The sequence below is a fragment of the Haematobia irritans genome, chromosome 5, assembly GCF_050003625.1.
Source record: "Haematobia irritans isolate KBUSLIRL chromosome 5, ASM5000362v1, whole genome shotgun sequence".
Taxonomy (NCBI): Eukaryota; Metazoa; Arthropoda; class Insecta; order Diptera; family Muscidae; genus Haematobia; species Haematobia irritans.
The window spans coordinates 83,620,136-83,644,189 of NC_134401.1; the positions used below are offsets into that span (position 1 = coordinate 83,620,136).

Genomic DNA, 24,054 nt, shown 5'->3' on the forward strand with positions numbered 1-24,054 from the left:
CAAATTACATCAACAAATAGTTACGCTTTGGAAAAAAGCTCAAAGCTGTATTTTTTAATATTGGACTAAACTCTACGGAGAGACATAGAGAAGCACCCATAAACAAGCCTTGATCCAAATAGCAAAGAATTTCACCACACTTTCTTGTTTTCTTCTTCAATATTCGAAACTTACCACCGTTTGTGGCTTCTTGGCTTGACGTCAAAAGAGTATGGAGCTTCTCGCCAGTTTACTTCGAACCGTGCTTGAGTTAACAACGTCTTTTACCAGTGGGTAAGTGTGCGCGGATTAAACAACCGACGGGCGCAGTAGTGAAGTGAAAAAAAAAACAGTTTCGGTGATAAAAAAAACATTCAGAGAAAAAGAAAATTTCGAACAACCGGCAGTTTTGTTTATTTAACAACCGCTACGACGACAACAAGTGTTTGGGTATGTGTGATAGTGTGGAGCCCACAGTATGGCAAAGTGAATAAGCGAGAAATTGTGCAGGCGAAAGAGTTGGGGTTTATGTGTGCGTGTGTAATGTGGAGTAGTGAGCAGTAAAAACGCAATATCGCAATAATAGAGTGCATGAATGACATGCTTGATGGAGACTCACTCACACATGCACACACAATCTCCCTCATTCCATACACAAATCATGACAGATGTACATTCATATATGATGGTACCTACGACAAACATTGATCCGTGTTCGTGTGTATGTCAATTTAAAATCGCTCATAGTTGCGAGTATTGTTTGTTTGTAACGATACATATTTCAAAATGCGATTATAAAAAAAAAACTTTCTTTTTTTCGCCTTCTGTGTTTCTCCATTACATCTTTCTTATCTTCTCCTTTTCGGGTTTGCATTGCCATGCAAAAACAACACGTATAGTAGACAAAAAGTGAAATAAAAAAGATCATGTGAATGCGCAAATGTGAATGAAAGAAATGAGAAATAACTTCAGCCAAAGTTTTGATAACGAAATACCATCAAACCAATGGAAATTGAATAAATTGCTTTTGAAAGAAAATTAATGGTCCAAAGCAAAGAAAAAAAAAAAGAAATGAATAAAACAGCCAATCGAAATTATGTGTTCTATCCGAAATGGTGGAAAGAAAACTAAAAATTTCCGACTCGAAAAGATTATTGCCAACCTGATATTTTTGCTAGTGCATTTATAAATAAATGGAATTCCTTAAATTATAAGCAAGTGTAAAAGCTAGACATTCAAGTGTAACTGTATTTGTAAATGCATATAAAAATGTGTGTGGGATATCTCTGTCTTTGAGTTGAGCTGTATCCCATTTTTCTTTAAGAAATTGAGTTTAATGGTTGTGTAATGCAGTTGAGGCTCCTGTGGTTTATCTGGTAAATATTTTTGTTTATTACAAAAATAATAATTATATAAATGTCAATATATTGGACAGGCACTGTGGTGCGATGGTCCGCCATTACATACAAAGGGTCATGGGTTCAATCGCAGTTTTGACAAAACACCAAAAAGCTTTTCAGCGGTGGATTATCCCCTCTCAGTAATGCTGTAGTGTTTCAAAGTTTCTCTAAGAGGTTTAACCGCAATGTGAAGCGCCATTCGGATTCGTGTATAAAAAAGAGAGCCCTTGTCATTGATCGGAATTACCTCATTGTAATTGAATTAAATAGTCTAAGTGAGCCAAACATAACGGACTGTCGCAATACCTAACCTAACCTAATGTCTGAGGGTGGAGAACACTTCTCAGAGAAAAAAGTCTTGTTGATTTTAGTCACACCTGTCTCGGAAAGCTAAAGTAACATGTTCCTAGCGCATTGAAAAAAAAAAAACATGCCCATTTCCAAAGATTTTGTCTTTACTTTAAAAATTTTGATATTGATTCCGAGCCAAAGAAGCAGAGAATACAAGTAAGGATACTTTTAAGACACAATTCTCTTTTAAATTTGGGTTTTGTGTACTTGCTTCTAAGAAGCAAATTTTAATTTTTCGTTTTTCAGCTTTTTTCTTCATATGCTATCAAAGTCCTTTAAAAACGAGTTAACGACAACCTCATTTTCCAAATTCAGACTCGACTTCCATGCTATGTTTCAAGTAAAAACGTCTTTAAAATAAAGTGTTGAAAAACATGTCCTATATTTGAACGATTTTTTGCTTTGTAGTCATGATGCAAAAAGACAACAAATTTGAAGACAATTTCATTAATTTTAAAGAATTTTTCTGAATTATTAAAGTCAAGTTGACCCAAACATTTTTTCTTTCATGTCCCATTTTTAAGTCAAATCACTTAATTATAAGGACATTACGACTTCATTGAAAAGTTCATCGACTTTTGGACAAGGAAAAAACTTTACATTAGAGAAATGCGTCTTCTATGCTAAGCACTCGTATATTAAAGACATGAAATCTTTGACCTCACGACAATATTTTTTTCAGTGTGGTTTTTGAATGCTTTTCTTATTTTGAATAGTATGTACATTAAAAAAAATTGTTGTAAAATCGGAAATAAGTATTTGCACTATTACATATACGTAAGGTTCAGCTGCAGCACCACTCGGGTGTATACCAAAACTTGAATCAGTCTATGAGTAAGTCTTGTTACATAGACTGATAAAGAATAGTTGTGTAAATACGTTAGGGGAATACGTGATAAGCCTAGAAACCAAAATTCTGTTCCTTTATCAGATCAAAGAATGGATCTGCAGGTGGAAGTCCGAGCAATGTGTCAAATGACTTATGTCAATATCATACCCAGCAAAAACTCTCATTAACCGGTAATCCTGTATCCTAATCAAAAAGAAATAACCACTTAAAATTGGAATCGTTTCGGATAACATTTACATATGCATGTCCTAGGAGGAAAGTACTTCACCCCAGGCATACCGTTGGCAATGAAATATGTAGTGCATTTAAAGCATATGATCATGCAATATGTAATCACTTATTTGTAGATATACCAAAGTTTGAAAAATAACCACTTATTGTCTCAAGTAACTAAATTTCGAAAATAAAGACTTCTCTCGCCGATTACAATAGATCAAAATATTTCGAGTAATATTATAAGATGAATACTACTTGAGTAGGAACGAATATTGTAGAAAAAAAATAAAAAATTTAATATAATCATCTAAATAAAGTTAAACGAAAATTAATTTCATGCTTAAAATCGAAATAAATATGTGTTTTTTAAGGGACTTGGATTTTTGAAATACGTTATAATATACACGCAGAGAAAGAATATGATCACCTCAAACATGTTTCAGGAACAAAATGTTATTTTTGTATGGTGACCATGTAACATGTTTGTCACTAAAATGTTACTTTCTCGTCAAATATAACCTGCTCGCCGAAATCAGATACATGTTACATGTTCACCACCCAAAAATAACATTTTGCTCTTAAAACATGTTTGAGGTGAATATATTCCTTTTCTGGGTGTATCTAATAAAGCATTCATTTAATATATAAAACGGTAAGGTCATTTATTTAAAACACAATTATTAGGAATTATTATAACAATTATTATAAACGAAAAAATCTTCGTAATTTTTACACTAATAATAATTTCTGGTCGGAATGAAATTATACGGTGATATAGTTAGAAATGGCGGTTTGCCTATTACTACGCTTCAACTTGTAGTAATGTAGACTTATAAAGGGTGATTCTTTTGAGGTTAGGATTTTCATGCATTAGTATTTGACAGATCACGTGGGATTTCAGACATGGTGTCAAAGAGAAAGATGCTCAGTATGCTTTGACATTTCATCATGAATAGACTTACTAACGAGCCACAACGTCGAATTTTCAGTGAATGGGCCCTAGAAAAGTTAGCAGAAAATCCGCTTTTTTATCGACAAATTTTGTTCAGCGATGAGGCTCATTTCTGGTTGAATGGCTACGTAAATAAGCAAAATTGCCGCATTTGGAGTGAAGAGCAACCAGAAGCCGTTCAAGAACTGCCCATGCATCCCGAAAAATGCACTGTTTGGTGTGGTTTGTACGCTGGTGGAATCATTGGACCGTATTTTTTCAAAGATGCTGTTGGACGCAACGTTACGGTGAATGGCGATCGCTATCGTTCGATGCTAACAAACTTTTTGTTGCCAAAAATGGAAGAACTGAACTTGGTTGACATGTGGTTTCAACAAGATGGCGCTACATGCCACACAGCTCGCGATTCTATGGCCATTTTGAGGGAAAACTTCGGAGAACAATTCATCTCAAGAAATGGACCGGTAAGTTGGCCACCAAGATCATGCGATTTGACGCCTTTAGACTATTTTTTGTGGGGCTACGTCAAGTCTAAAGTCTACAGAAATAAGCCAGCAACTATTCCAGCTTTGGAAGACAACATTTCCGAAGAAATTCGGGCTATTCCGGCCGAAATGCTCGAAAAAGTTGCCCAAAATTGGACTTTCCGAATGGACCACCTAAGACGCAGCCGCGGTCAACATTTAAATGAAATTATCTTCAAAAAGTAAATGTCATGGACCAATCTAACGTTTCAAATAAAGAACCGATGAGATTTTGCAAATTTTATGCGTTTTTTTTTTTTTAAAAAGTTATCAAGCTCTTAACAAATCACCCTTTATTATGTCTTTTAATGAAGCGGCACCTTGACTTTACTTAACCCTTATGGTCTTAGAAACTGCAATTTTTTTTCAGATTTGCCTGAACTTTGTATTTTAGTCTTATTTTAGGCCCACATACACTGAAAAAAATATTGTCGTGATGTCAAAGATTTTGTGTCTTTAAAAGACGAATGCAAATTTTGCTTAGCATAGAAGACGCATTTCTCTAATATAAAGTTTTTTTCTTTGCCAAAAGTCGATAAACTTTTCAATGAAGTCGTATTGTCCTTATAATTAAGTGATTTCACTTAAAAATGGGTATCATAACATGAAAGAAAAAATGTTTGGGCTAAGGTCAAATTGACTTTAATAATTCAGAAAAATTCTTTAAATTTAATGAAATTGTCTTTAAATTGGTTGTCTTTTTGCATCTTGACTACAAAGCAAAAAATAGTTCAAATATAGGACATGTTTTTCAAAAGTTTATTTTAAAGAAGTTTTTTACTTGAAACATAGCATAATTTCTAGTCTTAATTTGGAAAATAAAGTTGTCGTCAACTCGTTTTTAGAGGACTTTGATAGCATATGAAGAAAAAAAGATGAGAAAGCGAAAAATTAAAATTTGCTTCCTAGAAGCAAGTACACAAAACCCAAATTTAAAAGAGAATTGTGTCTTAAAAGTATCCTTACTTGTATTCTTCGCTTCTTTGGCTCGGAATCAATACCAAATTTTTTAAAGTAAAGACATAATCTTTGGATCCGGGCAAGCTTTTATTTTCAGTGTATTGTTTATATTGATTGTATCGATCTATATTTTTAAATAGGGCCATGTAAGCCGATATTCCCATTATATTCTTGGGCACATTGGAGTTATACCTTCCATACGGATTGACAGAAATTTGGAATTAAGGAATTTAGTATATCTTCATCAAGAAATATGCTAAATTTGTTTCCAGTCGGTCCAGATTCTGATTTAATTTTTGATTACAAGCAAGTGTCAATTTCCATTGGATTTGTCTCAAGTTTTGGAACTTTTGGATATTTTAGGGCCACAAAGAAATACGGAGAAATAGGTTTCACATCGTCCGAGTTACTTCTTGAGCGCAAGAAGGTTAACATTTTCACAGATTTGCTTCAATCTTAGATTTTGTGTTATATTAGGCCCTTGTGAGGATGTGCTACATACTTAAAAAATTTAACTCACCATGAGATAACATGATACGTTAATGTTTTTGGTAAAATTGGAAAAAAACAAGTATATAGAGCACTAAGTTCGGCCGGGCCGAATCTTAAATACCCACCACCATGAACCAAATATTAGGGTTTCTTTTGAAATTTCAGGAGGGCTTGAGGACTTGAGGACACTTCCCGAAGATAAATTTAAAGATTTCACCTATGAGGACTATATCAGATTCTAGATTTATAAGAACCATTTTTGTTTGAGTTTTAGAGGAATCATTAACATCTCTTGTAAGTGTGCAAGAAAATTATAAAATAACGTCTTGATTTGAAATCTTAAATCTGTAGAAGTAAAATTTGGAAATTTTACATTGAGTTTTAAGCAATTTTCATGATCAGTGCGCCTTCTACACCCTCAAGAAGTGAAGTCGGTCTATATGGAGGCATTACCAAATGGACCGATAAAAACTTAATCCGATACACGTTTTAGTAAGCCTAAAATACCAGAATATTTACAATTTCAGGCAAATCAGATAAAAACTACGGTTTCTAGAAACCCAAGGAGTTAAATCGGGAGATCGTTCTTATGGGGGCTATACTAAAATATGGACCGATACTCACCGTTGTCGGCACACCTCTTTATGACCCGACAATACCTCTAGATTTCCAATTTCAGGCAAATAGGATAAAAACTTCGGATTCTAGAAGCCCAAGAAGTAAAATCGGGAAATCGGTCTATATGGGGGCTATACCAAAATATAGACCGATACTCACCATTTTCGGCACACCTCTTTATGGTCCTAAAATACCTCTAGATTTCCAATTTCAGACAAATTGGATAAGAACTACGGTTTCTATAAGCCCAAGACCCCAAATCGGGAGGTCGTTTTATATGGGGACCATACCAAAACATGGACCGATACTCACAATTTTTGGCACACGTATTTATGGTCCTACAATACCTCTAGATTTCCAATTTTAGGTAAATTGAATAAAAACTGCGGTTTCTATAAGCCCAAGAAGTAAAATCGGGAGGTCGGTCTATATGGGGGCTATACCAAAATATGGACCGATACTCACAATTGTTGGCACACGTATTTGTGGTCCTACAATATCTCTAGATTTCCAATTTCAGGTAAATTGAATAAAAACTGCGGTTTCTATAAGCCCAAGAAGTAAAATCGGGAGATCGGTCTATATGGGGGCTATACCAAAACATGGACCGATACTCACCATTTTTGGCACACCTCTTTATGCTCATAAAATACCTCTAGATTTCAAATTTCAGGCAAATTGGATAAAAACTACGATTTCTAAAGCCCAAGACCCCAAATCGGGAGGTCGGTTTATATGGGGACTATATCGAAACCTGGACCGATATAGCCCATCTTTACTTTACCTGTCTGCAGACAAAAGACGAGTTTGTGCAAAATTTCAGCACGATTGCTTCATTATTGAAGACTATAGCGTGATTACAACAGACAGACGGACAGACGGACATCGTTATATCGTCTTAGAATTTCTCCCTGATCAAGAATATATATACTATATATAGTCGGAAATCGATATTTCGATGTGTTACAAACGCAATGACAAACTTATTATACCCCCGTCACCATTCTATGGTGGTGGGTATAAAAACATTATTATTATATATTATAGCAAAATATGAACTGTTTTGTGCGAATTTGAAATTTAGTAAAATTGTGTACATTAAGAGCTAAATGAAGTAAGGAGGTATTTATGGTGATGGAAGAGCTGAATGTACGTATATATTTATAGATATTAAATTGTTATGCTCTGAGCACTTACGGTTTAAAATGACCCGTTCAAACCTTATGGGGAATCAAAATCGTCCGTAACATACAGATCAAGAATATAGTATAAATCCGATGTCCTTTGGCGAGAAATTTAAGATAAAACTGAGATAGGCCCAAAAAATGTCCAATTTTTTTAAAAGAGTCGTATTCAGTTAAATTGATATGAGTCTAAAAATGGGTATTAAAAATTCGGTCCACCATAACTTTGAGATGTAACATATATACTCCTAATTTTATTTCTTATTACATACGTGTTTTTTATACCCTGAAAGTTCACTCAAAAGAAGTAAAGTCATCAGTCCTTTAATTTAGAAAATTTTACTAAACTATATTGCAAATGCCGATATGATAAAAATAAGTAAATCCAAACAAATTTATTGGAATTATTATTATTTTTTTTTTAATCTGAGTTAGAAATGACCAGTACTTCTTTAGCGCCATACGGAACTCAAGATTAACGCATGTTTGGTAAAATTTATAAATTGTAGGAAATTCTGGGCAATTTTGTGAAAAATTCGAATCCATTCATTCATTTGTTTATATATTTTTTCTCTTCTTTACTCCATTTAATAAAAATAAACAAAAAATATTAAATTAAAGGAAACTTTCTTATATTGGGAAAATGTTAACTCTAACATAAATAATAGTTTCTAAGAATTAAAATAAAATTAAATTGACTTTAATATTCTCGATTTTTAATTGTAGTTTTTATGTAATCCATATAAAACAATGCCGAAGTTTTATTTCCAAAGCTATTAGAAGCCGATTGTTTTTGGTTGAAATTTGATGTTTTTATCAAACCTTAAATTAATAAGCTGGATATTGTTGGTTTGAGTCTATATTTGGATGTGACCATCACATAGGTTTCTGTCGTCACTTTATTTCTGGCAAATATACAAAAACCGCATGGAATATTGGTAACCTTTTGGACCCATAAATGAAAACTTGTTATGACCTCAAGATTTAAATTCGCTTTTAAATTTTTTTTTTGATAGCTTTGTTTTGGTTTTGCCTGAATCCTTTAAAGTAGGAAATCGGTCAATTAAAGCGATTAAGATTTAGATGTACTTTCTCCTTTCGGCAATTGTCTATTAATACGGCCCAACGAAATTTCATCTTGATTTCTATTTACAAATCTCTGAAAATGTCAACCAGCCGAATAGTTAAGTCCCCCTAATTATGTACAGACGTAATCTACAAAAGCCATGATTAATTGGCCGACATTTTTTCTTGTGCTGGCTTTGGTTAATGGTAATGTCAATAAATTACAATTGGAAATCGTAGCAAGATTTTTCGCTCGCTAACAATTTATGGCCATGGGCCAATGACGTTGGCCATTTTCGAGAAAGAATCGCCCGTCCATTAAATAACTCAGCCAGCAACACGGATACACAGGTTCGCTGCACATAGAAAAAGTTACAATTGTCCACATGAACATAGCAATACATGTGTTATAAGGCGTTCAAAGGCGGCTGTTGGTTGACCATAACGATCGATGGATGGATATGTGGTGGATGGACGATAGAAATAAACGACAGCCAAACCAGAATTACTGCCAATTTTGTTTGGCATTGTTTTTGGTTGGTTGTGGTAGTAGTGATGCTGCCGCAGCATAGCCTCGATTTGCACCAAGGAAAACTACGAAAAATCCGCTACAAGCTGGTTTGAAATATCTTTAGCCATGGCAGTGAAATTTCTTGTAGTTCTCCCCGATATTCGCTTGATATGTTTGTTGCGTCTTCTGGAATTGGTATATTTTGTAGGTAATGAACTGACTGATGTGGTCCAAAGTCATTGAAAACCAGAAATTATTGGTTACGCCAAATAGTAAATCTTGTTATTCCGGGGTTTCTATTCTCATTTCGTTGCCTATTTTTGTAGTGGGTTTTGTTATCATTAAAAATTTTCCACCTCTTCTTTATTGGCATCGGAAACTGGAAATAAATGGAGAGGGGGGGGCTTAGTTCTATTCGGTAGAGGAATGTGAATGTGTCAAAATCTAAGTCAATGTCCAAGATCATGGTCAATCACATTTGAAATGTGTTCATTCATTCCAGATGAAGATAGAAATCTTTTTCCATGGTAATGACCAGTGTCAGATTTGTAGCCAAGGTTATATGCGGTGTACTCGAGCTCTTACTGGCTATGTACTTGAAATTCATCACCAACAACATAGACATGACGAAAGAGGCAATGAAGTGAAAGACCATTAGATTGATAGTTGGCAATAATTAAGGTAATTTAAGGAATGAGAAGGTAGCTTTGTTTTTTTTTTAATAATGGTCCTAGGGGACAAAAAAAAAGAAGACAACATTTTGTACGTCTTTGTAAACAAGCCCATTAGCAAATATTTAGAAATTAATGGTTCAACAAATTATTGTTTTGATCTGGCTGGGAACATTTAATTTGATGATTTAGGTCGATGACATTGGTTTCTTTTCAAGGTCATTAGCATTTAGTTTTAATTTGTAAAAGAGAACAAGCGTATGGGAAAAGTAGTTTCATTTAGTTTTTATTCCATGTCTCACAACATGCATAAAAAGCAGGATGAATCCATAATAACTTTTGACCAACCTCTATATGCCAAAATTTATACATGAAGTCGAGTCTGAATTTGGAAATTTAAATTATGGTTAACAGGCTTTTAAAGGGCTTAAATGCACATGACGCATAAAGCTGAAAAAACGAATGAATTCAATTTTGTTTCCCAATATCAAGTACAAGAAGCTCAAATTTAAAAGAGAACTGCGTCTTAAAGTAGTTCTTTGTTTCTTTGGATTGGAATCAATACCAAAATCATTACACTAAAAACAAGTGAATCCTCTATTTCACTAAAATCAATTTAACTTTATTTTAGTTCATGGAATTATTATGTTTCCTTTACTCTAATAATTTTTTAACTAAAAATGAACTAAAAAAACGGGAAAAATACAAAAAAATTTACTAAATTCGTACTTCTCACAAAATAGTTCGTTATTTCTTTAAATTTGTGAATTTTACTACAAATGCACCCATCTTTAACTTCGTATGGCGCTAAAGACATTCTTGCAATTTTGAACTCCAGTTTTTTCCTCCAAACTACAAAATTTTCTTTAACAAAAGAAATAATAAATTATGCCTAGTAAGTTTTCTTGAATTTGTAGAAAAATATTTACTTAGTTTTGTGATATCGGCGTGATGTCAGCGTTTGTAACAACGCTTAAGTAAAATTTTCAAAAAATAATCTATATTTTCTAAAATTAACCAAAATTTTTCTTTCTGGAGGGTTCACTGCAATTTTTTTAGTGTACAAAATATTTTTTGTAATCAAAGTCTTAGAAACATTAAAATCGATTGATTTAAAATTTTGCACAGACTTATGCTATGATGTATTGCCCAGAAGAAGCTGCCTGAGTCTCATAGCAATCGTCTAAGAGTCAAATTCAGAGACGACTAAAAGATGTCTATGTAGTTTTGTACTAAGTATTAACTTAAGTCCGATCATCTCAAAAGGTCCTACTTCATTTCTATCGATGTGGTCTCATGGAACACCACATCGATACTTTGAACAATTTCCAATATTGGAGTTGTGAAAGCTTTAAACGTCCTACTATAGAATTTCCTTACTTATTGTATTCGAAATTATTTGAGAAAAGATTTTTATTAATTGAGTCAATGAAAAAAAATACCAGGTACTAATTTATACATTACTAACTACACAAAAAAAGTTTTGTAATAAATTCCAATTAAAATTTTAATTGAATTTTACAAAATATCAATTAATTTTTTAATTGAATTTTTAATTAAAGCAAAAAGCAATCAAGAAATTAATTCCATCAATTACTTTTTCTTTTTGGATCAATAGATTTTGTAAAAAACTAAATTAAAATTTTAAACTTCACATTATTTTTGCCCACAGAAGTATATTTTTGGAATTGTGGGAGTTAGAGGCTACAAACAACAACGGTCTATACGGAGAGTTGGTTTTTGGATCGTAGGGGCAGAATAGAAATACTATTTTTTTATTTTTTTTTGACAAAAAGTCTTATTTTCAAATTTTTTATCCATAACATGAATTTAACCAAAAATGTAAGATTTTTTAGTTTGGTAGAATTCTAGGTGTTTAGAGTTTGCAAAATATACCCCTCCAATGTATTTTCGTATTAAGTCATCACCTTCAAACAATGGGTACTTTAATTGCATGTCTACATCTGTAAATATATTAATTTTCGTATTAAGTCATCACAGACTATACCCACAGAGAAAGAATATGATCACCTCAGATATGTGGAAAAGAGCAAAATTTTATATTTGGATGGTGAACATGTAACATGTTTTTCGGCACCATGTTATTTTCTGGGAAATTATTTCTGCAAACATGTACATGTTTGGCGATAAAACAAAATTTTTGCGACAAACATGTTCTTCTTTCTTTTTGTGGAAGTAGTAACTTTCTGTTATTGGTGGAAGCAAAAATGGCAAATTTTTAGAATGTCGACACATTTACAATTCAGGAATAGATATTCATAAAATTGTTTCACTTAAAAAAGTTTACCCTCCATAATGAAAAAAGTATTGTCGTGAGGCCAAAGATTTCGTGTTCTTAAAATACGAATGCGAAATTTATTTAGCATAGAAGACGCATTTCTCTGCCACAAAGATGGCTTCCTTCTTCAAAAATCGATAAACATTTCCATGAAGTCGTTTTGTCCTTATAATTAAGTGATTCGGCTTAAAACTTTTCATGAAAGAAAATTTTGTTTTACTAAGGTTAACTTGAAAAATTCTTCAAAATTAATGAAATCGTCTTTAAGTTTGTTGACTTTTTGTATCTTGACTACAAAGCAAAAAAGTCCTTTAAAAACGTGTTTTAACTGAAGCATAGAACAATTTCTACTTAAAGTCGAGTCAGAATTTGAAAATTTAATTTAAAGTTCTCGCGTTTTTAAAGAACTTTGATAGCACATGAAGAAAAAACCTGAAAAAAAAACGAATAAATGAAAATTTGGTCAAGTATGCAAAACTCAAATTTAGAAGAGAATTCTGCCTTAAATGCATCCTTACTTCAATTCTCCGCTTCTTTGTCTCGGAATCAATACCAAAATCATTAGTGTAAAGACAAACTCTTTGGAACTAGCCATGCCAAACTATATTTTAGTCCAGTAAAAAATTTTCCAATATCAGATAGTTTCTTTTTGATTGATTTAATTATATTTTGTGTACGTTAGTCAAATGAACTAAACATTATACACAAATGAAGAACACTGAGCTTTTTTCTTAATGCGCTTTCAGAGTCCTTTAAGGACAAGTAGAAATTATGCTTTGTTTAAGTAAAACACTCTTTAAATTAAAATGTTGAAAAAATATCATATTTATAAGCGCGTTTTTGCTTTGTAGTCAAGATGCAAAAAGTAAAAATTTTAAGCACGATTTCATTGAGTTTGAAAAAATTTTCAGATTTAATATTAAAGCCATGTTTGTCTTATCCAAACAAAATGTTCTTTCCATATTAAGTCGAATCACTTAATTATAAGGACAAACGAAATCTTTAAACTAACGACAATATTTTTTAAATAGTTCAGAATTTCTTAAATTTATTATATTTTACCACAATCTTGCACTTGTATGGCGCTAAAGAGAATTTTGCAATTTTTTCCTTCAAACTATGAAATTTTCCTTAAAAAGAAAAAAAGTAATAATGAATAATACATTTTCTTTAATTTTTTGAAAAATATTTACATACTTCTGTGATATTGGCGTAATGTTGGTATTTGTTTTACAATTTATAAATTCTTTTTTCTTTCTAAAATTAACCTTCAATTTCCTTCCTGGCGCGTTCACTATTTTTTAGATGCAGGCTTAATGGATTTAACTTTTAGTTGATGAAATAAAATTTTAAAATATTTTTTGGATAAGATTTTTTTCCATTCCAACCACCAAAATTTGATCAAAGACTTCAAAATACCATTTCTTTAAATTAGGCAGATTGTTGGTAGGAAATTTTTAAAATGTTGGTAGTTTATTATTGCCTCGATTGACAACCGTGATCCCTAAATGCAAACACCCAATTACTCTTCACCTGCAGCACGAATATCTTTCTTTTGAAATAAACTTTTGGTGGCTAGTTAATAATATAATATATTGTCAATAAAACAAATTTCAATTTCAATTTTTATATATGAAAGCTTTCACATGCTAATTTAGTATTTTATATTCTATACAAAAACAAATATTTATTTGTAAATAGTGTAAACAAATAACTATTTTTTTTATTTTCCTGTAAAAAATTCTCATCATCAATGATTGACACAATTCTTCATTAAGTAGGTTAAAATGAAAAGTTATTTCGAGATCTAGAAAATTTCCGGTGTGACCTCAATACGCTTGGCGCTTAGTAGAGGATAGTGAAAAGTTATCCTCCAAACAAGATTTTCCAAATAAAATCATGGGTCAAGGAATTCTTAAAATAAGCACAAAAAATTCTATTTGTAGTGGTAGCTCACAACTCCATACACTACCAATTAACCTGTACATCAACTTTTTGCTGATATCGCAAACATCACATCTGTCTCATTGTGGTCACTGGTATTTGGTGGGGCGGTGGTTGTGCTGCTTCAATGTACATATAATTTAGCAAACAAACATGAAATCCATGCAACTTGGGTTGTAGCCGAAAAACCGAAAACAACTTAATCTTCATCTGGCCAAGTGTGCCGGGCAATAAACGCGCGTTACAAAAAATTCAAATGTTGAAAATGTGTGTTGTTCCATTTTCCTAAATACCTCAGACTTACCACACAGGCGTTGTGAAGAAAATGAGAGGAAACAAGTAAAACTGCATTGCAAAACAGGTCAACCAATAAATTTCAAAATACATTTTGGCATTCTAAACTTGAAACTCCTTTGGCATGCAATCTCAGGTATTTGTAGTCGAATGGGAGTCACATCAGAAATAGTGAAATCTTTTGAGTGTGTGTGTTAAAACTTTTGTTCTGATTTTTTACATAGATCATTTTAGAAAACAAAAACTTGGTTTGTTTTTAGAACACATCAATCATTCAATAACAATAACATAAATTGTTAATATCTATCCGTGCATGTTGTGACTGTGTGTGCAAACAAAAAAAAAAATGAAAATTTTCTAAAGAATTCTTCAATAACCAACAGAAAAGGTGTGCGCATGCGCAGTAGTCAATTATTTTAGTGCCACGACCTCTGCAATTACGACGAGGTGTAAAGCGGCAGTGGTGAAACGAATTTCGAAAAGACAAGTGATAATCTATCTTTAACAAGAAAGAGAAAAATAAAACAAATTTTATTTACAAAAAGGAAAAAAAAAATATAAACTAACCATCAAACACAAAAAATTATATTTATCATCCAATGATCAGAGTATTCATCCACAGTATCCAACATTGACTAAATATCCTCATCATCTTGGCTTAAACTCTAGTTAATATTCTTCAATTGCTGTGTGCGTGGATTAAAGTGTCTATGGTATGGATATGTGGTCCAGCAAGGCTGTATTTTGAGGTAAGTAGCTGAAAAATGTTTTGCTTTGACTTGTTTTTTTGTTTGTGGGTTTGTTGAGACCAACATAAAGAAATTGCTGCAAGATGGGTACCTTTTATTTAATATCCAAATCGGCATTTTTACTTTTTTCTTAGTAAGCCATTGCCTTGCTTTTTGTTTTGTTTCTGCGAGAAAGTTGCTCAGATACTTTCCTTGCAGCATTGGCATCATCAGGTTGACTAAGAAATTTTGAATGAATGTTTTTTTTGTTTTTCTTTTATAATTGCAACTAAAAAAAACTGACTTTGACCCCACATATTTTAGAGGGCTGCCTAATGTCGATTGAAATGATAATAAAATGTGTTAATTGAAGTAGCATCGAAGTCATGAAACAGGTTGACTTGTGCACATATTTTCTTTTTAAGAAGTCATTAACTGGACTTCTTAAAAAATATAAATTTTAAAAGATAAATTTATATTGATTTTGTGATTGTACACACAAAAAAAAATTCTGATTCAATCACGAAATTAATTTTTTAATTGAAATATCTTCAATCATGAAAATGATAGTATCAATCACAGTTTTAATTGGAAAATAAAAAAAATACTTGATTAAAAAATTAATTAATTTCATTAGCAAATTTCAATTAATTTTTTAATGGATTCAATTAAAAATTCAATGCAAAATTCAATTAATTTTTTCATTAAAAATTTTTGTTTTTAGTTGGATTAAAAATTGATTGTTTGAAATAAATTTAGTTGAAAAAGTGACTTAGTCTTCATATAATAATTAAATTTTCTATCTTGTTTCTTGTTTCTATCTTGATTAAAAAGTTAATTGTATCAATTAATTTATTAATTGAAAAATGTCCAACTTCAATCAACTTTTTAATTGGAAATACTTTGGTGATATTTTTTTCTGTGTATAGAAGACAATACTACACGGAGAATAAAATTGGTCAAACGAATTTATTGCCAAAATACTCTTTGTAGTTGCACAGTTAGCCTTAATTCGGTGGAATAAATCGAGTTATGGTACATTAAAAAAAAATTGACCTACAAAAGATTATGCAACCTAAATAGCATATGCAACTTACATAATATTATGGACAAATTTCTTTAAAATAAAGAAATTAAAATTAGGGTTAGAATCTTTGAAATTTGCTTTCCTTTGTCATGGTATGTGTTTGAAGTAAAGGAAATTTTCTATTAAGTTAAAAAAATATTTTTGATCTAAAGATATATGCCTATATTAATAATAATTTTACAGTTTATCGAATGAATTTGTATGGTTATAGTAGGTTTAAAGTTTACGTTAACTTTTATGAATATGAGGGATAATCTTTAAATTGACTTAGATACTGAATCTTTGGATTACAGATAAAAAAGCTTCCTTAAGGACCTTGATATTGGTTGCGAGCCAAATATGCGGCTCCTTTAAACTAAAAACAATTTGTTTAGCGACCTATCTGGCTTTAAATCTATGATCAAAACTATCAAAATTAAATTGCAGATCTCATTTATCGAATTTGTATTGTGTTTTTTTTTCGATTTATTAAAAAAAGCTATTCACTTACAAAAAATGTCAGTCTAAAATCCAAATTTTTACCTTCAAAGTAAAAAGTGTTTTCTTAATTCTTTACACCAAAGATGCAAAATTCACAAAATAAATCTTAGCCTGTATTTACAACGTTTTTATCTCAAATCGAAAGTTTTAGTATATCAGTCAATTCAAATATGTTTTCTTTGAATTAAAAATTATTTTCTCTACTCAACGATTATAGATTTTCTTTAATTAAATTGCGTGTACTATCAGCTAACATTCAGTGACACAAACTTTTTGTAAAAAAGGGTTTATGCACTGAAAACAATATTGTCATTATGCCAAAGATTTCATGTCCTTAAAATGCGAATGTGAATTTGGCTTAGCATAGAAGACGCATTTCCGTCCGTCCGTCTGTCCATAAAATATTGTCGTGAGGTCAAAGATTTCATGTCTTTAAAATACGAATGCAAATTTTGCTTAGCATAGAAGAAACATTTCTCTAATATAAAGTTTTTTTCCTTGTCCAAAAGTCGATAAACTTTTCAATGAAATCGTATTGTCCTTATAATTAAGTGATTTCACTTAAAAATGAGTATCATAACATGAAAGAAAAAATTTTTGGGCTAAGATCAACTTGACTTTAATAATTCAGAAAAATTATTTAAATGTAATGAATTTGTCTTTAAATTTGTTGTCTATTTGCATCTTGACTACAAAGCTAAAAATCGTTCCAATATATGACATGTTTTTGAATACTTTATTTTAAAGACTTTTTTTACTTCACGGATGAAAAAGACTGTTTTTCATATGTTTGGCTATAAACATTATATGTTTGGAACACAATATTTTTGAGTGCAAGCATATAATGTTCATAAACTAGCATAACATATTTGGGACATATATGTTAATATGTTAGAACATATTATGTTTGGGACATAAAATGTTTGTAAATATAATATGCTTGGATGCAAACATATATTAATTTAGAAATAACCTATAAACATACATGTGTTTAGTAGCTTGGAGCGCTATTTAACAGGGAGCGATATTGAATTAAGTTGGTGGTTGTTGCTTGTTATTACAAAATTAACATTTTATTTTTCCTTGGGCAATTGATCAGCTACTTCTTTGATCCTTACAAACTGTGTGGTCCGCTGTTCGAATCCCCGTCCGGCAAAAGGTAAAATTAAAATAAAACAAGTATATACGGCCGTAAGTTCGGCCAGGCCGAAGCTTATGTACCCTCCATCATGGATTGCGTAGAAACTTCTTCTAAACACTGCCACCCACAATCGAATTACTTAAGTCGCGGTAACGCTTGCCGATGGCAAGGTATCTTAAAACCTCCTAACACCATCTTCTAAATTGTATGTAAGTCCATACGTGGTATATATTAAATCAAAACAGATCGATCCAATACGTATATAATTCAGTTTGACAAAGTAGACATAAAATTTTGACAAAATTTTCTACAGAGATAAAATTTTAACAAAATTTTCTATAGAAATAAAATTTTCACAAACTTTTCTATAGAAATAAAAATTTTCACAAAATTTTCTATAGAAAGAAAATTTTGACAAAAATGTCTACAGAAATAAAATTTTAACAAAATTTTCTATAGAAATAAACTTTTGACAAAATTTTCTATAGAAATAAAATCTTGGTAGATTATTTTTGGCTCGATTTTCTATAGAAAGAAAATTTTGACAAAAATGTCTACAGAAATAAAATTTTAACAACATTTTCTATATAAATAAACTTTTGAACAAAATTTTCTATAGAAATAAAATTTTGACAATGATGAAAATTTTATTATGAACCAAATAAAATTTTAACAAAATTTTCTCTAGAAATAAAATTTTGACAAAATTTTCTATAGAAATAAAATTTTGGTAGATTATTTTTGGCTCTAGTGGCAACCATGATTATGAACCGATATGGACCAATTTTTGTGTGATTGGACCAATTTTGATATGTTTGTTAGCGACCATATACTAACACCACGTTCCTAATTCGAACCGGATCGGATGAATTTTGCTCCTCCAAGAGGCTCCGGAGGTCAAATCTGGAGAACGTTTTATATGGGGGCTATATATAATTATGGACCGATATGGACCAATTTTTGAACGGTTGCTAGAGACCATATACCAATACCATGTACCAAATTTGAGCCAGATCGGATGAAATTTGCTTCTCTTTGAGGCTCCGCAACCCAAATCAGGGGATCGGTTTATATGTGCGCTATATATAATTATGGACCGATGTGGACCAATTTTTGCACGGTTGCTAGAGACCATATACCAATACCATGTACCAAATTTCAGCCGGATCGGATGCAATTTGCTTCTCTTTGAGGCTTCGCAAGCCAAATCTGGAGATCGGTTTATATGGGGGCTATATATAATTATGGACCGATGTGGACCAATTTTTGCATGATTGTTAGAGACCATATACCAACACCATGTACCAAATTTCAGCCGGATCGGATGAAATATGCTTCTCTTAGAGGCTCCACAAGCCAAATCTGGGGATCGGTTTATATGGGGGCAATATATAATTAAGGACCGATATGGACCAATTTCTGCATGGTTGTTAGAGACCATATACCAACACCATGTACCAAATTTCAGCCGAATCGGATGAAATATGCTTCTCTTAGAGGCTCCACAAACCAAATCTGGGGATCGGTTTATATGGGGGCTATATATAATTATGAACCGATGTGGACCAATTTTTGCATGGTTGTTAGAGACCATATACCAACATCATGTACCAAATTTCAGCCGGATCGGATGAAATTTGCTTCTCTTTGAGGCTCCGCAAGCCAAATCTGGGGATCGGTTTATATGGGGGCTATATATAATTATGGACCGATGTCGACCAATTTTTGCATGATTGTTAGAGACCATATACTAACACCATGTACCAAATTTCAGCCGGATCGGATCAAATATGCTTCTCTTAGAGGCTCCACAAGCCAAATCTGGGGATCGGTTTATATGGGGGCTATATATAATTATGAACCGATATGGACCAATTTTTGCATGGTTGTTAGAGACCATATACCAACACCATGTACCAAATTTCAGCCGGATCGGATGAAATATGCTTCTGTTAGAGGCTCCACAAGCCAAATCTGAGGGTCCCTTTATATGGGGGCTATACGTAAAAGTGGACCGATATGGCCCATTTTCAATACCATCCAACCTACATCGATAACAACTACTTGTGCCAAGTTTCAAGTCGATAGCTTGTTTCGTTCGGAAGTTAGCGTGATTTCAACAGACGGACGGACGGACGGACGGACGGACGGACATGCTTAGATCGACTCAGAATTTCACCACGACCCAGAATATATATACTTTATGGGGTCTTAGAGCAATATTTCGATGTGTTACAAACGGAATGACAAAGTTAATATACCCCCATCCTATGATGGAGGGTATAAAAAATCATAAAATTGAATAATTTCTTCTACAATGTTTGTATTACAGAAAAAGGTGCTAAGAACTAAAAAATGTCGTGGAAGTGAGAAAGATGTGGGGGAATATAGAATTAGGCAGAAACAAAATTTTGAGCATTCAGGTCGAAAACCTATGTTGTTAGCACCTATATTACATGTTTATTTTCATAATTCATTATGATTGTAAATATATAAATAAATAAATAAAATTTTGAGCACAATATTGTTTGGGAGAATTTTTTTAAGCATATAATATTTTTGGGTGCAAAATGCTTCCAAACATATTATATGTTCACAAAATAACATATTGTTTTTTGGAAGACAACATTATTGAATTTGGATGCAAAAATACAAAATGTTTGGAACTTAGACTACCCAAACATATATTGTTTAGACCAATATGCTTTCAAACATATTATATATTGGAAGAGATCAAACATATAAATGTTTGGGCAATACCCAAAAATGTATATGCTTGAAGCAAAATATGTTTGGGAGTATATGTTACAGTAGCGATTTTTTATGAGGGTGTAGTCACTTACAAAAAATGTCAGCCTAAAATCCCAATTTTAACAGATGTTTCAAAGTAAAAAGTGTTTTCTTAATTCTTTGCACTAAAGATGCAAAATTCACAAAATAAATCTTAGCCTGTATTTACAACGTTTTATCTCAAATCTAAAGTTTTAGTATATCAGTCAATTCAAAGATGATTTCTTTAAATTAAAAATGATTTTCTGCATTTTAATGAAAATTTGTATTATTTCAATGATTATAAATTTTCTTTCATTAAAATTTCATTTTTTTTAAGAAATTTGTCCCTACTATTGTGAAATTGCGTGTACTATGAGCTAGCATTCAGTGACACTAACTTTTTGTAAAAAAGGGTTTATTCACTGAAAACAATATTGTCATTATGCCAACGATTTCATGTCCTTAAAATGCCAATGTGAATTTGGCTTAGCATAGAAGACGCATTTCCGTCCATCCGTTTGTCCATGCATTTGTTGCTTGCAGGATTCCGGTCGCAATTATTAACCAATATTGATGAAATTTGTTAGATGGCCTTTTTTTGACACAAGAACGAACGCTATTGAATTTGGAAAAAAAAATTAGTAAATTTAGATATAGTTTCCATATATATGTATCGTCCGATTTCGATAAATGGGATCAGAGTGCTTTCCTTTACAACGGAATCTAGTTCGCCACCCTCCACTTGTGCGAAATTTCATCGAATTCGGTTCAGATTTAGATATAGCTCCCATATATATGCACTTAAAAAAATATTGTCGTGAGGTCAAAGATTTCATGTCTTTAAAATACGAATGCAAATTTTGCTTGGCATGGAAGAAGCATTTCTCTCATATAAAGTTTTTTCCTTGTCCAAAAGTCGATAAACTTTTCAATGAAGTCGTATCGTCCTAATAATTAAGTGATTTCACTTAAAAATGGGTATCATAACATGAAAGAAAAAATGTTTGGGCTAAGGTCAACTTGACATTATTAATTCAGAAAAATTTTTTAACTTTAATGAAATTGTCTTTTTGCATCTTGACTACAAAGCAAAAAATTTTTCAAATATAGGACATGTTTTTCAAAACTTTAGTTTAAAGGCGTTTTTTACTTGAAACATATCATAATTTCTGATCAGAAGTCGAGTCTTAATTTGGAAAATAAAGTTGTCGTTAATTCGTGTTTGAAAGGACTTTGATAGCATATGAAGAAAAAAAGTTGAAAAAGCGAAAAATTAAAATTTGCTTCCTAGAAGCAAGTACAAAAACCCCAAATTTAAAAGAGAATTGTGTCTTAAAGGTATCCTTACTTTTATTCTCCGCTTCTTTGGCTCGGAATCAATACCAAAATATTTAAAGTAAAGACAAAATTTTTGGAACCGGGCATACTTTTTTTTAATGCCCTGGCAACCTGCAAGCTCTTACTGCGTGAGAAGACTGTCATGATGGCAAATGTTCGATGGGAGAATTGCAAGGGTTGTAACGACACCAAGCAAATATGGCCCCATTTATACTTGAACTGCTAGTGTTCTCAAGACGTCAGATATCACTCCTGATATCTGCTATAACGGGTCGCTGCCTGATAGGCGAATTTGCAAAACCTATTGGTGCGAAGTATAATGACTATTGTATGAGCTGTCATTATGCGGAGGAAAAGGAATCAATTAAGCACCCCTTGTGTGAGTGTCCTGCATTTGTGTAAGGCGTAATCAAATTTTAGGGGCATATAGCTTTAGATTACTGGCGGACCTGGAAAACGTTAACTTAAGAAGGCTGTTAATGTTTTTGGAACAATCTGGTTGGTTCAACATTCCTCTTTCTTATAAAGTATTTTCTTTTAGATCAAATAAACCCGAATTTATGATAAGCGATACAATGATCGCCTCTAAACTTTTTCATTTGTTTTTAAAGACAATTTTTTAGGATCAAAAGAAAACTAAGCTTGTCTAAAATTTCGTTCCTCAGAAAAGAAAACTCTCCTCTCAGTGTAGAGAAGGTTCAGTGGTTAAAACTAGAAGTGAATAGTCTGAAACTTAATCGGGCTGCCACTTTAACCTAACCTAACTTAACCAATCGCTGAAAAATATTGTCATGAGGCCAAAGATTGCATATCCTTAAAATAGGAATGCGAATTTTGCTTAGTATAGAAGGTGCGTTTTTCTGATATAAAGTTTTTTCCCTTGTCGATAAACTTTTCAATGAAGTCGTTTTGTCCTTATAGCTTTAATAATTTTGAAAAATTCTTCAAAATTAATGGTATATTCTCCAAATTTATTGACTTTTTTATCTTGACCACAAAGCAAAAACGTTTAAAAATAGGAGATATTTTTCAACACATTCTTCTTCTTTTTCATAATTGAAAAAATGATTAATTAATTGTTTTTCCTACAATCAAGTACTCAAAACTTAAATTTAAAAGAGAATTGTGTCTTCAATTTGTCCTTGTTTCAATTACCCGCTTCTTTGGCTCGGAATCAATACCAAATTCATTAGTGTAAAGACAAAATCTTTGTAAGCGGACATGCTTTTTTTCCAGTGTAAGTATGTGGACATGGGGATTTTAGTATTACCTATAATGCATTTAACTGATGGTCATTAAATATTGCCACTTTCCCCTATTGCTGAGTTCATTTCCTTAGCCTATTAATATTTCAAAATACTAAAACTGGTTTCCTGTTTTACCTTCCAAGGAACAAGATAGTTTAACTATGAGAATGACATTGATTTTGCCAATCACCAGACGTTGTAGTCGAACAACCCATTAAGGCTGCCATAAAGTTCATGAACCTTTCCAAACTTTTCAAATGCCTAGGCGATGTTAAGTGTAATAACAATTATCTCTTCCTTCCACTTCAACAATTACCTAATAAAAGTAGCCGAAGTGGAACTGAAAGAGGGCCAATATTAGATTCGTTCACTGCCAAATAAAATTGGCTTATGACTTCATTTGTGGATATCGACCTTAGCAAAATGAGGGGCGGTGCATAAAAATGAAAGAAAAATGGGGAATAAATCGAAATGGTTCAAAAGCAACGAATTTGCCTGAAAATCTTGAGAAAGTACGCCAAAAGTCTGGGCAAATGGCAAAGTAATAGCAATTGTATAACGAATTGCAAGTAATAGCGTGAAACTGTTTAATCGAGGCTCACATGTACGAACGTCAAGGAGACCCCCAATGACCACATGTAAGAGTTTGCATTACGTTTTTCTCCTTTTTTCTTCTTTTTTTATTATAGTCAAGATAATTGGATCGAATGATTGGAGAATGCAATTTCTGATCATTGTATTTAATTGAAACAAATGTGAAAGAGATATGGTCATAAGGCACTAAAAAAGGGTACATGCAGAGAAGGAATATAATCACTTCAAACATTTCTCAAGATCATAATATTATTTTTATAGGAGAAACATGGGACATTTTTGTCGCAAAAATATTATTTCTCGCTAAACATAGACATGCTTGCCATAATCATCATCACTACTTGCCCATATCCAAAA

The 24,054-nt window shown here is 32.1% G+C and overlaps 1 protein-coding gene across 8 annotated transcripts in view; it reads left to right on the forward strand.

The window, feature by feature from the left end:
• Positions 1 to 245: 245 nt before the first annotated feature.
• Positions 246 to 24,054, forward strand: part of pwn (calcium-binding EGF-like domain-containing protein pawn) — a 159,900-nt gene continuing 136,091 nt past the window's right edge. For 6 of the 8 annotated variants that reach the window (XM_075310976.1, XM_075310973.1, XM_075310977.1 and 3 more), the window contains exons 1-2: positions 246 to 429; positions 14,535 to 15,059. The gene's annotated coding sequence lies outside the window, so the exon portion shown is untranslated. The remainder of the gene's footprint in view (positions 430 to 14,534; positions 15,060 to 24,054) is intronic. The other 2 variants (XM_075310974.1, XM_075310975.1) reach the window with 2 other exon arrangements.